This window comes from Eumetopias jubatus, unplaced genomic scaffold (assembly GCF_037043125.1).
Source record: "Eumetopias jubatus isolate StellerSeaLion01/CBP00866 unplaced genomic scaffold, mEumJub1_p1.0 scaffold_9, whole genome shotgun sequence".
Classification (NCBI taxonomy): domain Eukaryota; kingdom Metazoa; phylum Chordata; class Mammalia; order Carnivora; family Otariidae; genus Eumetopias; species Eumetopias jubatus.
In genome coordinates, this window is record NW_028274815.1 from 38,454,856 (window position 1) to 38,465,090 (window position 10,235).

At 45.1% G+C, this 10,235-nt stretch overlaps 1 pseudogene across 1 annotated transcript; it reads left to right on the forward strand.

Annotated features, from left to right (window-relative positions):
• The first annotated feature begins 5,410 nt into the window (after window positions 1-5,410).
• LOC114223444 (immunoglobulin kappa variable 3-15 pseudogene) lies at window positions 5,411-6,534 on the forward strand (annotated as a pseudogene). Its single transcript, XR_015768974.1, has 2 exons — window positions 5,411-5,625; window positions 6,179-6,534. The product of XR_015768974.1 is annotated as an immunoglobulin kappa variable 3-15 pseudogene (transcript).
• Window positions 6,535-10,235: the final 3,701 nt, after the last annotated feature.

Consider the following 10,235-nt stretch of genomic DNA (forward strand, 5'->3'; position numbering starts at 1 on the left):
TTTGTATATCCATGACAAGTTTTTTCTTTGTGATTATATCAAGGCTTGTATGAAATACTTGCAGTTATAACTTTTTTACTTTGATGATAACTACAGTCACATATAAAAATCTTCACTTGTACTACCCCCAAATTTTGTTCTTTTTTTCAGAGTTTACTTCTTTTTTTTAATATTAAGGTTAAACTAATAGAACCTTTTATTTTTTTAATATCATTTTTAAGGTTGATTTTTATATTAGGGTTAAAAATATTTTATATACAGGTATATATTGACCTTTACCAGTGAGATTTATGTTGTCATATGATTCACATTTCTGTTACTGTGTTTCCTTTCACCCCTGGGGGGCTGGGGCCAAGGGTGTGGCACAGAGGTTCTGGCTGGGGTGGGGTGGGGCACAATGGTGCAGGATCTGGGCAGTTCCGTCAGACGCAATCCATACTGAGGAAGGTTGTGGGGGGCCTCAGCTATGAAGACTGTGACATCCACAATGGTGCTGATGGCCCCCCACCTCTGGGGAAGGCTGCTGGCATCCTCTCCTTTTCCTCCAAGGAGAGAAGTCATGCTCAAAGGGATTCCTCTTGGTGCTAAGCTGTGGTGGTCTGGGGGATGGGGTGACACAGGTAAAATGCTTCCCACACTTTCTATGCAGCCATCCTCAGTGTTTGTGACTCCCTGGGTTGCTGCATCTTCTTAATCACAGTGTGGAACTCTCTCAGAGCAATTTTTGTACATGAGTAGCCATTAAATCATTGTTTCTGTAGGAGGACAAAGGGTGGAACCTCCTAGTCCACCATCTTGCTAACATCACTCTCCACTATAAAAATGTTCCCCAATTCATTTAGGTACAGCATTAGAGAGTTAGTCAAGGAGATTACAAACAACAGTGCCTTTAGTATGGAGCTTCTTGGAGCCCCATTTGTGTTTATTACTTATGGCTACAGTAGCAAGTTATCCGAACAGTGGCTTAACAGAACAGTATTCTTTCACAGCTCTGCAGGCCAGAATTCTGGGCCAAGATCAGGCTATGGCAGGGTCATGCTGAAGTCAGAGGCTGTAGGGGAGAATCCATGCCTTACCTCTTGTAGGTTCTTGTGGCTGCTGCTACTCCAATCCCCACCACCAACTTCACTTAGCCTTCTCCTCTGCTGTGTTCAATCCCTTCTGCCTCTCTCTTATAAGGACACTTGTGATTGCACTTAGGTTAATTCAGTATAATCTCATCTCAAGATCCTTGATTTAATCACAAAGACCCTTTTTCATATCAGGTAATGTTTTGGATTGCGGAATTAGGATCTGATACCTTTAGGGGCCATGACCGTAGCCTGCTCTACTATTGCAGTATCAATTCTCTGTGAGCACACCTCTCTCTCTCTCTTTCATTCTTATGTTCACAAGGCATTTCTCTTATCCAACATCAAGTATGTCTAGGCCTGGAGGGGCACACAAAGGAAGACCTTTCTCAGGATTTTTTTTTAATGACCTGCTGTGTTATCCATTACCTTGAACAAAAAAGACATCACCAGAGATAACCCTTAACCATCTGGAGGGAAGCTGTCTTTACAGAGAAAGTCATGGGCTATTATCTTTTGGACCTCTGATTGTATGTAGGGGCTGTGGTCCTCAGCTCTCATGGAGGGTATTTGTGGTCACTGTCTCAACTATGATCCACTTTTGTCTCCCTTTTTATTTTTTTAAATAATTTTTTATGTTATGTTATTCACCATACAGTACATCATTAGTTTTTGATGTAGTGATCCATGATTCATTGTTTGCGTATAACACCCAGTGCTCCATGCAGAATGTGCCCTCCTTAATACCCATCACTGGGCTCACTCATCCCTTCCCCGCCAAAACCCTCAGTTTGATTCCTGGAGTCCATAGTCTCTCATGGTTCGTCTCCCCCTCCGATATACCTCCTTCATTTCCCCTTCCTTCTCCTAATGTCCTCCCTGCTATTCCTTATGTTCCACAAATAAGTGAAACCATATGATAATTGTCTTTCTCTGTTTGACTTATTTCACTTAACATAATCTCCTCCAGTTCCAACCATATTCATGCACATGTTGGGTATTCATCCTTTCTGATGGCTGAGTAATATTCCTTTGTATATATGGACCACATCTTCTTTATCCATCCATCTGTTGAAGGGCATCTCAGCTCCTTCCACAGTTTGGCTATTGTGGACATTGCTGCTATGAACATTGGGGTGCATGTGGCCCTTCTTTTCACTACATCTGTATCTTTGGGGTAAATACCCAGTAGTGCAATTGCTGGGTCATAGGGTAGCTCTATTTTTAACTTTTTGATGAACCTCCACACTGTTTTCCAAAGTGGCTGTACCAGCTTGCATTCCCACCAACAGTGTTAGAGGGTTCCCCTTTCTGCACAACCTCTCCAACATTTGTTGTTTCTTGTCTTTTCAATTTTTGCTGTTCTAACTGGTTGTCTCCCTTTTTAATCCTTTTTACTTACTGGGGACAGTGTATTTGGTATTGGCTGAGTGGCATACCTAAATTACCCGAAGTATGGAAATGACTATAATTTGGTTATATTTTTCTTAAGCTCATGAGACACTTTGAAACATTTTGCAAAGTCTGGGGTAAGAATCATTTTTCTGGACATATCCTGGCTCAGGAGATAGGAGCTATCCCTCAATTAGGAATATAATATCCTACTGTCTCTCTGATTTGTGACACAAAAATCAAGTTCTTGCTTACTTGCCCCTCACCTGACCTCGGTTACTGCTGAAGGCTATTAGTACTGCTGAAGGCTATTAGAATGGTCCACTTTCCTACCAAACTGATACATCTCTCCCCTCCAGGACAGGCTGCAGGGACTCAGGGAAATATTTTGCTCTCATATTACAGTGACGAATCTGGCCAACTGTGGACCAGGGAGGCTTCCTGTGACCCAATCTCTCAAGTGCCCAGCCAAGAACCCAGGGCTCCTGGTAAGATATCATCTCCAAATCAGCTGATGCCCTGGGATCACATCGCCATGAAGAGGGGATGGAAGAGTTGGAAGAACCCCTTCTACCTGAGTGTCTCCCTCCCCTCACTCCTGCTCCATGACTGGGGAAGAGAGGCATTGGAGAATGACAGGAGCTTCTGGGTTGTCCCTGCTGGTGGGGACTTCCTTACACAGTACAGGGCTATTGACCCTTGGCCCTAGAGATATAAATATTGAAATCTTTGGTTCCTACTTTCAAGGAAGCCACTGTCTGTTAGGAAAGATGGACCCCTAGACACATAAATAATTACGTACTCATGAATACATACATATTACGGCTTAACTGAGATGTGCTGTGGTTATAGTGAAGATAAGATGAGTGTGTGGAGGAAAGGGGGCACTGGCTATGGGAGTCAGGGAAACTGTGTGGAGAGGAGAGGCTTCAAAGAGGAAAGGGGATTTTCAGGGGGACAAGGTGGGGGGAGAGTATTATCTACTCCAGGCAGAGGGTGAGGCAGCACTCACTGCTGAAGTTCTTCATTCCCTAGGGCATCACAGGGTCTTTCTCCCCCTCCCCGCAGAGCCAGGAGTGAGGGAGGCTTTACCTTTCTCTCCCAAGAACCATGGTGTTCTTCAAAGATCAGACCGAGATACTTTCTGTATGCCTGATTTTTTAGACTTTGCCCAACTATGGGGAAAGGCTCACTCTGCTTTGGATGCTGAGGAGTTTCTAAATTTAGACGGCTGAGAATCTGTTTCCAGTGGACAGGGTATCTCTCATGAAGAAGAGGATTATTTTATTTTATTTTATTTATTTTATTGTGTAAAGTAGGCTCCACGCCCAGCATGGAATTCAACATGGGGCTTGAACTCAACGACCTTGAGATCAAGACCTGAGCTGAGATCAAGAGTTGGATGCTTAACTGACTGAGCCACTCAGGTGCCCTGAAGAGGATAATTACTGAAGAGCTTTCACCAGGCCAGGGACACTTTGTGCAAATCCAGCCTTCACTCTTCACTCCTGTCTCCCTCAGAGGCTGTCCCACTTGCCACCGGGGCCAGTGCTTTTAGAGCAGTAAGCTTGGTTCTATCACACACAACACAACACCCACGCCCTGGTCCCACCAGCCCAGATTAGCAGTGCTAAGTCTAGAGCTGATCTCCTGCTGCCTACTAGCAGGTCTGCAGGAGAGGAAGGTGCATACTCTCTCTGTGGGCAGTTTGCTGATGTCCCTCTCCATTCTGAGTCTTTGGCACCTACACAGGGCTGCCATCTAGAAAGAAGGGGGGCATCCAGTGACCACACAGCCTCATCTTCATCTCTAACCACATCGGGCTCCTCATTTGTATTTCAACCCTCCTCAACATGTAGATTCTTCCTTGGTCATGAAAGATTCTTTTATAGAGCCAATAAAAGTCTTTACTTCCAGTGAGGAGACAATAACTTATTCCTAAATGTCTCCTTAAATTCCTGGGGGATTCTAAATGCCAGTAGCGGGATTGTTCAACCCTTTTGTTTTCGCAGAACTCAGGTTCTCTGAACACTGGTAGGTTCTAGAAGCAGAAGAGTCAAGGTGACCACAGGTCTGTGTGCTGCCCCTGGGGACTTGCCTACTACCTCTTTTCCCTGTGTTCTGTTGACCTGTAACTGACAGGCTTTTCCTTAGGGAGGCTGATGACAAATAGACAGACAAAAAGAAGGGGACCAGGTTGAACCATACAAGCATGCTCCATGGAGCCAGTTAGGAGGACACTGAAAATATCTTCCCAACATCCCAGGAGGTCCCCCAAAACTTCATCCCCATTGTTCTCTCTGGGTCCTGTCCACAGGACCTTCGAGTTATAACCTTGCCTTGGAAGGCTGCAGAAGTGTGCAGAAGATCCAACCTGAGACCCTTGGGCTGCTCCAGCTTCCAACACACAGGAGTGAAGGTAAAGGCCACAGCTGTGGTCTCCAGAGGCAGGAAACACCATCCCTTCTCTTGAGACATGGGCTAGACATTGTGCTGCATTGTTGGGTCAGCAATGTGTACCAGAATTCTCTTTGTGGGCATCCGGCTCCTCATAATAACTATTTTCTTCAACCCCAACTTAACTTTAATTTTAAGTACCAGTCTCTGTTGTTGTGTATATTCAGAAATATATTCTCTGTGATGAAGCAGTGTAGCTTGACTATTTTGCTTTATCTGTCTGGTCTGGGCTTCAATCAATGGTTAACTTGGCACCTAGTTAGAGCAGAAAGCAGAACAAGACCCCATTTCTGTAACAATAGATCCCTGAGTGATCACTCTGCAGGTAGCTGGCTATCTCTGGAGAGGAGCCCTGTGAATAGGCCAGCCTCCCTGGTCTCCCTCAATCCAACCTCAGCTTCCGTGGGACCAGAGGCACCTCCATCACCTCTACTACCTCCTCCAGCTGCAGGCAGAGGGAGCCTGCCAGCCTGAGAGGCAGGACAGAAGAACTCCGTCAGGCCTTCAGACATGCAAATCGACTCCATGGAGACCCGTGCTTGTTTAACCCTGGGCATGGGCCCTCATTCCAGAACAGCCTTGACCACGATCTACCTGCCCAGCCCCATCCTTCTTGCCCTTTGGTGCAGAAGCAACAGATTCAGGGGATACTCCAAGATGAGCCTCCAGGCCCAGCTCCTCTGTCTCCTGGTGATGGGCTTTCAGGGTAAGCATGTTTCCCACTGCTGATCGGGAACTGGACCTTTAGCCTTTGACACAGAGATCATATGCTCAAAAGGGGGCTTGGGCAATTAGAGTGGGATATGTGGTGTGGTTTTGACTTAATGCTTAGTAGGAAATCCGGGCACAGAGCCCAAGGCTGACAATGAGGCAGAGGCACAAACAGCCCTGAACTTGTCCTCGGCCACCTGAGGACCATGGAGGACCCTGTCCATGCTCCCACCGCATGCCCACCCTGTCTTTGGAAGCTCACCGGGGACCGTTTAGGCTATAAGGGAGGGATGCGTCCATCGGCCTCTTGGGGGGGGGGGGCTGTGCCCTGTTGGGTCACGTTTCATAGCTTACCCTGGGCCCGAGGACCCATCAACAGAAAACTATGTGAATTCTTGGACACAGGCAAAGGTGGGAAGGCCCAGGGGCTCTTGACTTCTTGTTTCTGTCAGGTTTAAGCATGGCATGGTTCTTCCGAGGAACGATATTTCCTCAAAGCCTTTGACTGACGTAATACACTGTGTTGCCTGGATGGGGTGTCCTTGCAGGCTGCAGGGGGCGGCTCGTCCTGACTCAGACCCCAGAGACCCTAGCAGCATCTCAGGACAGCTTCATCTCCATCACCTGTAGAAGTAGCGAGGAAGTAGGTACCTCCATGGCCTGGTACCAACAGAAACCCAACGAGCCTCCCAGGCTGCTTATCTTTGGGGCTTCTGCCCGGGCGGCCGGAACCCCACTCCGGTTCCGGGGAAGCGGCTCTGGCTCTGACTTCTCCCTCACCATCCATGGAGTAGAGGCTGAAGACGCGGGGGTGTATTACTGCCAGCAGCACTTCCGCTGGCCTCTCCCAGTGACAGGTCCTCAGACAAAAATACCCTTCTGGGCTGTGGATGCCAGTTGTTGAACAAAGACACCTGCTTCCTGCAGGAGGCTACAGCATGAGAGGAGTGATGTACCCAGACTTTAGATTCCATACTCTCAGAGTCCATGTCTTCTGACCTGGTACAGCAGGGGCAGGTTGGAGAGTTACTGTCTCCCATTTAAACCAGATCTACATAGAGGAAAATGCGGAGGTGGATAGAGCCAAGCAGCGATCTAGACAGAAACTTCAGATGGATTCAGGTATTGCTGTTCTCTTATCTATTACAGCATAACAGAGCACCCCAAAACTTAAAGGGTTAAAAGAGCAACAACTCATTATTTCTCACGATGCTGTGGGTTGGCTGGGTGGTTTCTCTGCTGGTTTGCCGGGGCTTGCTCATGCACCTGCAGTCTGCTGGAAGGTCAGCTGGGCTGAAAGACCTAAGCTGGTCTCACCCCATGTCTGCCAGCTGGTGCTGGTTGTTGGCTGGGAGCCTCGGGGCTCCTCTTAGTCTAAACAAGGGAAGGGGTAGTTAGAGACCTCCACCCCCAGGTGCAGGGTCCAAAGGGTTGACCTGACTGTAGAAATTTATAAATTAATAATAACGCAACTTGTATTTTCACCATCCACTGACCACTGTGAATACTTCTCCCCAACCTGCATCCCCTGTCACGCCACTGGATGCAGAGGCGAGCTCCCCACAACAAAGAATTTTCACGTCTACAATGTTAACAGTGCCCACAGTGAGAAGCCTTGTTCCATGGGTTACTCTTTGCATTGGCAGGTATCCCAGTCTCCTGTAAGTTAATAGTCTCCCTCTTCACTTACACAGTGAGATCCTTATAACTATGTACTGTCATCACCCCATGCCCATCGTTGTGCTATTTTTGTCGTGCATTTTACTTTTACATATATTTTAAAACTCGCAATGTATTCTTATTCACATTGCTTTAGTCAATTGTCTTTCAGGAAACTGTAAATCAGAAGACAAGTCTTTTATATGTACCTATCATTTACCATTTCTGGTGCTCTTCATTTCTTTTGTGTCTCCATCTGGTGAAATTTATCTTCTGCCAGTACTTTCCTTTGAGTTTCTGTGGTGCAGGTCTGATGGTGACAAATTATCTGTTTCTTTTTCATCTTTAAATGGCTTTATTTCACCTTTATTTCTGAAGGATATATTTACTAGAAATAGAATTCTAAATTAACATATTTTTCCTTCGGTGCTTGAAGATGTTGTCCGGTGGTCAGCTAGGCATGAAGTGTGCAGTCCTTTTTTTTTTTTTTTGTGCTCTGATACTTTTTTTTTTCCTGTCTGGTTTCTTTTAAGGTTTTCTTCTATGACCAGTTTCCATCAGTTTTACTACAATGTGCCTAACTGTTATTTTCTGTGTTTATCCTGCTTGCGGGTTGTTGAGCTTCCTTGGATCTGTGGGTTGACTTTTTCATCTGCTTTGGAGAATGTTTAGTTATTATTCGGCTCATAATTCTATGGACTGTTGAGGGTTGACTGGCTGTAGGCTGCTCTTGAATAGCTTTATCTTTGGCAGCTGGACTCTTTTCCACATGGTCTTTAATCTTCCAGCAGGCCTGTCAGGCCTTGTTCATAAGGAAGTTGTAGGGACCAAGAAACTAAGGAGGAATTACGCAAGATCTCTTGAACCTAGGCTTGGAGCTAGAACAACATCCTGTCTGCCACATTCTATTGACCAGCGCAAGACACAGGCTAGCCCAGAATCAAGGGCGGAGCATACAGCCTCTACCGCCTGATGGATGGAGCTGCAAAGGGATGTGGCCATGGGCAGAGAAATCACTGGGAGGAAGAATCCTGGAGGGGCCAAGGCAGAGAGCATTGTACCCACACTGGGGCATGAGGAGCCAAATTCACTCTGCTGGGAATGTGGTGGCTTCAATCTGGAGAACACTGGGGACACTTGCCTCATGTTTACTCCCTGGGGCCAGAGGTGACATCGTGCTGACCAAGTTCCCAGCCTCTGAGTCCATGACTCCAGGAGACAAACTCACCATCAGCAGCCAGCCAGTGACTTTAGTTTATAAAACACAAAAAACGAGGAGAGGCTCCTAAGTTTTTTGTTTACAAAGTGATCAACCAATGTTCTGGAACCCTAGCCTAGTTCTGTAAAATTCATAGATTCTGGGTGTAAACAGCAACTCAAAGGCTTTGTGGTACTGGATATTTTGTCAAATATATAACTTGCTTTCACAACTTTACATCTGTGAACACAAACCTACTGCGCTCAAGCTTGTCACCCAGGGAGGCCTTGTGGTTCTAGCTGTTTCTTCTTAGGCAAGGGGACTGCTTGGTGTCTCAACAGCTGCTGAGCAGAAAGGTTTGCTGAGCTCATAGTGAAGGTGATTCACTCTTTCCTTGATAAAATAATAATCAACACACTTCAAGAGAAATTACTGCACAAGATGGTGGGCTTGTGGGTTCCTTCCTTCCTTATTAATTTTTTCATTCTTTTGGGGTTTTTTTCCCTTTGTACTTCTATTTTGATAACATTATTTTGAATGTTCAGAGCCTCTCAGAACAAGTTGAATTGTGTTATCTTATAATTTATGTATCCAATTTCATGTACCATTTTGCTAAGTTTGTAATTAGAAATTGTACCCTTAGATGCATCAATTAATTTTTATGTGAATTTTTGAGCCAGTTAATTTCTATTAAACCCAAAAGCATGTTTTATGTTTATTAAACATACAGACTCTATTTTTAAATTAGGAATGTTATACATTATAAATTTACACAAGGATTTCCAAGTAATAGCAGAAAAGCATGGGAGTTAAGGACTCCTTTTTTCCTATGGGACTAGAATGAGGAAAAAATGCTTTGTGCCTTGAATGCCTGCCATCATCAGGAGGAAAACGATGGGATGAAGGAAGCAGTTAATGGGCATCTTAAGACTTTAAATAAGAGAACTTATTTCAAAGATACAAAATCTGTACTAAAAGAGAGATGGAGTTGGGCTTTTCTCAGGAAAACAGATGCCCTCATGGAATTTCCAAATAAGTTGGCTTAGCCCAGGGTATTATAGGGTTGAACACTGGGGAGTCTGAGGAGTAAAGGTCAAGGAAGCCACTTCCAGAGTTCCTCAAATCAAGAAATTCCTGAATCATGGAAAGTCTGCTACAAATAATTTCAGTGGCAGCTCCAAAGAAGATGAGTCCCCAGAGATAGCTCAGAACCCATGATAAACCTCAAGAATTAGAAGAAACCCATCTGTGACCTGCATATACTTTGGCCCATAATGCCACTGGAGAGTAAGGTTTTCCCATGCTGTTCCAATTTTTAGATCTTACACAAACACCTTCCATTAAAAACAAACAAAATCTAGAGTCATAGGGGAAAGGGTTTGTGGGAAGTGATGCAGATGAGTCTGTAGAAGGGCAAAGCAGTGATGCTAAGCAGATATATAGGCAATTTGCTCCACTCCCTTGTCCTCCAATGTCCAAAACACTTGTTTATGTGTGTTTATGTTTCCAACTAAAGTCCAGTGCCATCGTGCATCTAGCTAATATGATGCCGTGATTCCAGTAAAACTCAAGACATGTTCTCCTTCTTCCCCGGAAGGGGATGCTTATTTATTTTCCAGGTCAGGCACAATCACTTTTATATTAGGTAATTTAAAGAACGAATTATCAGGTTGATCACTACAAATAAACCTTATTTAAAAAGTAAGGGAAAGACAAGGGGATATAGCCACCAGGTGATTAGCTAGAAG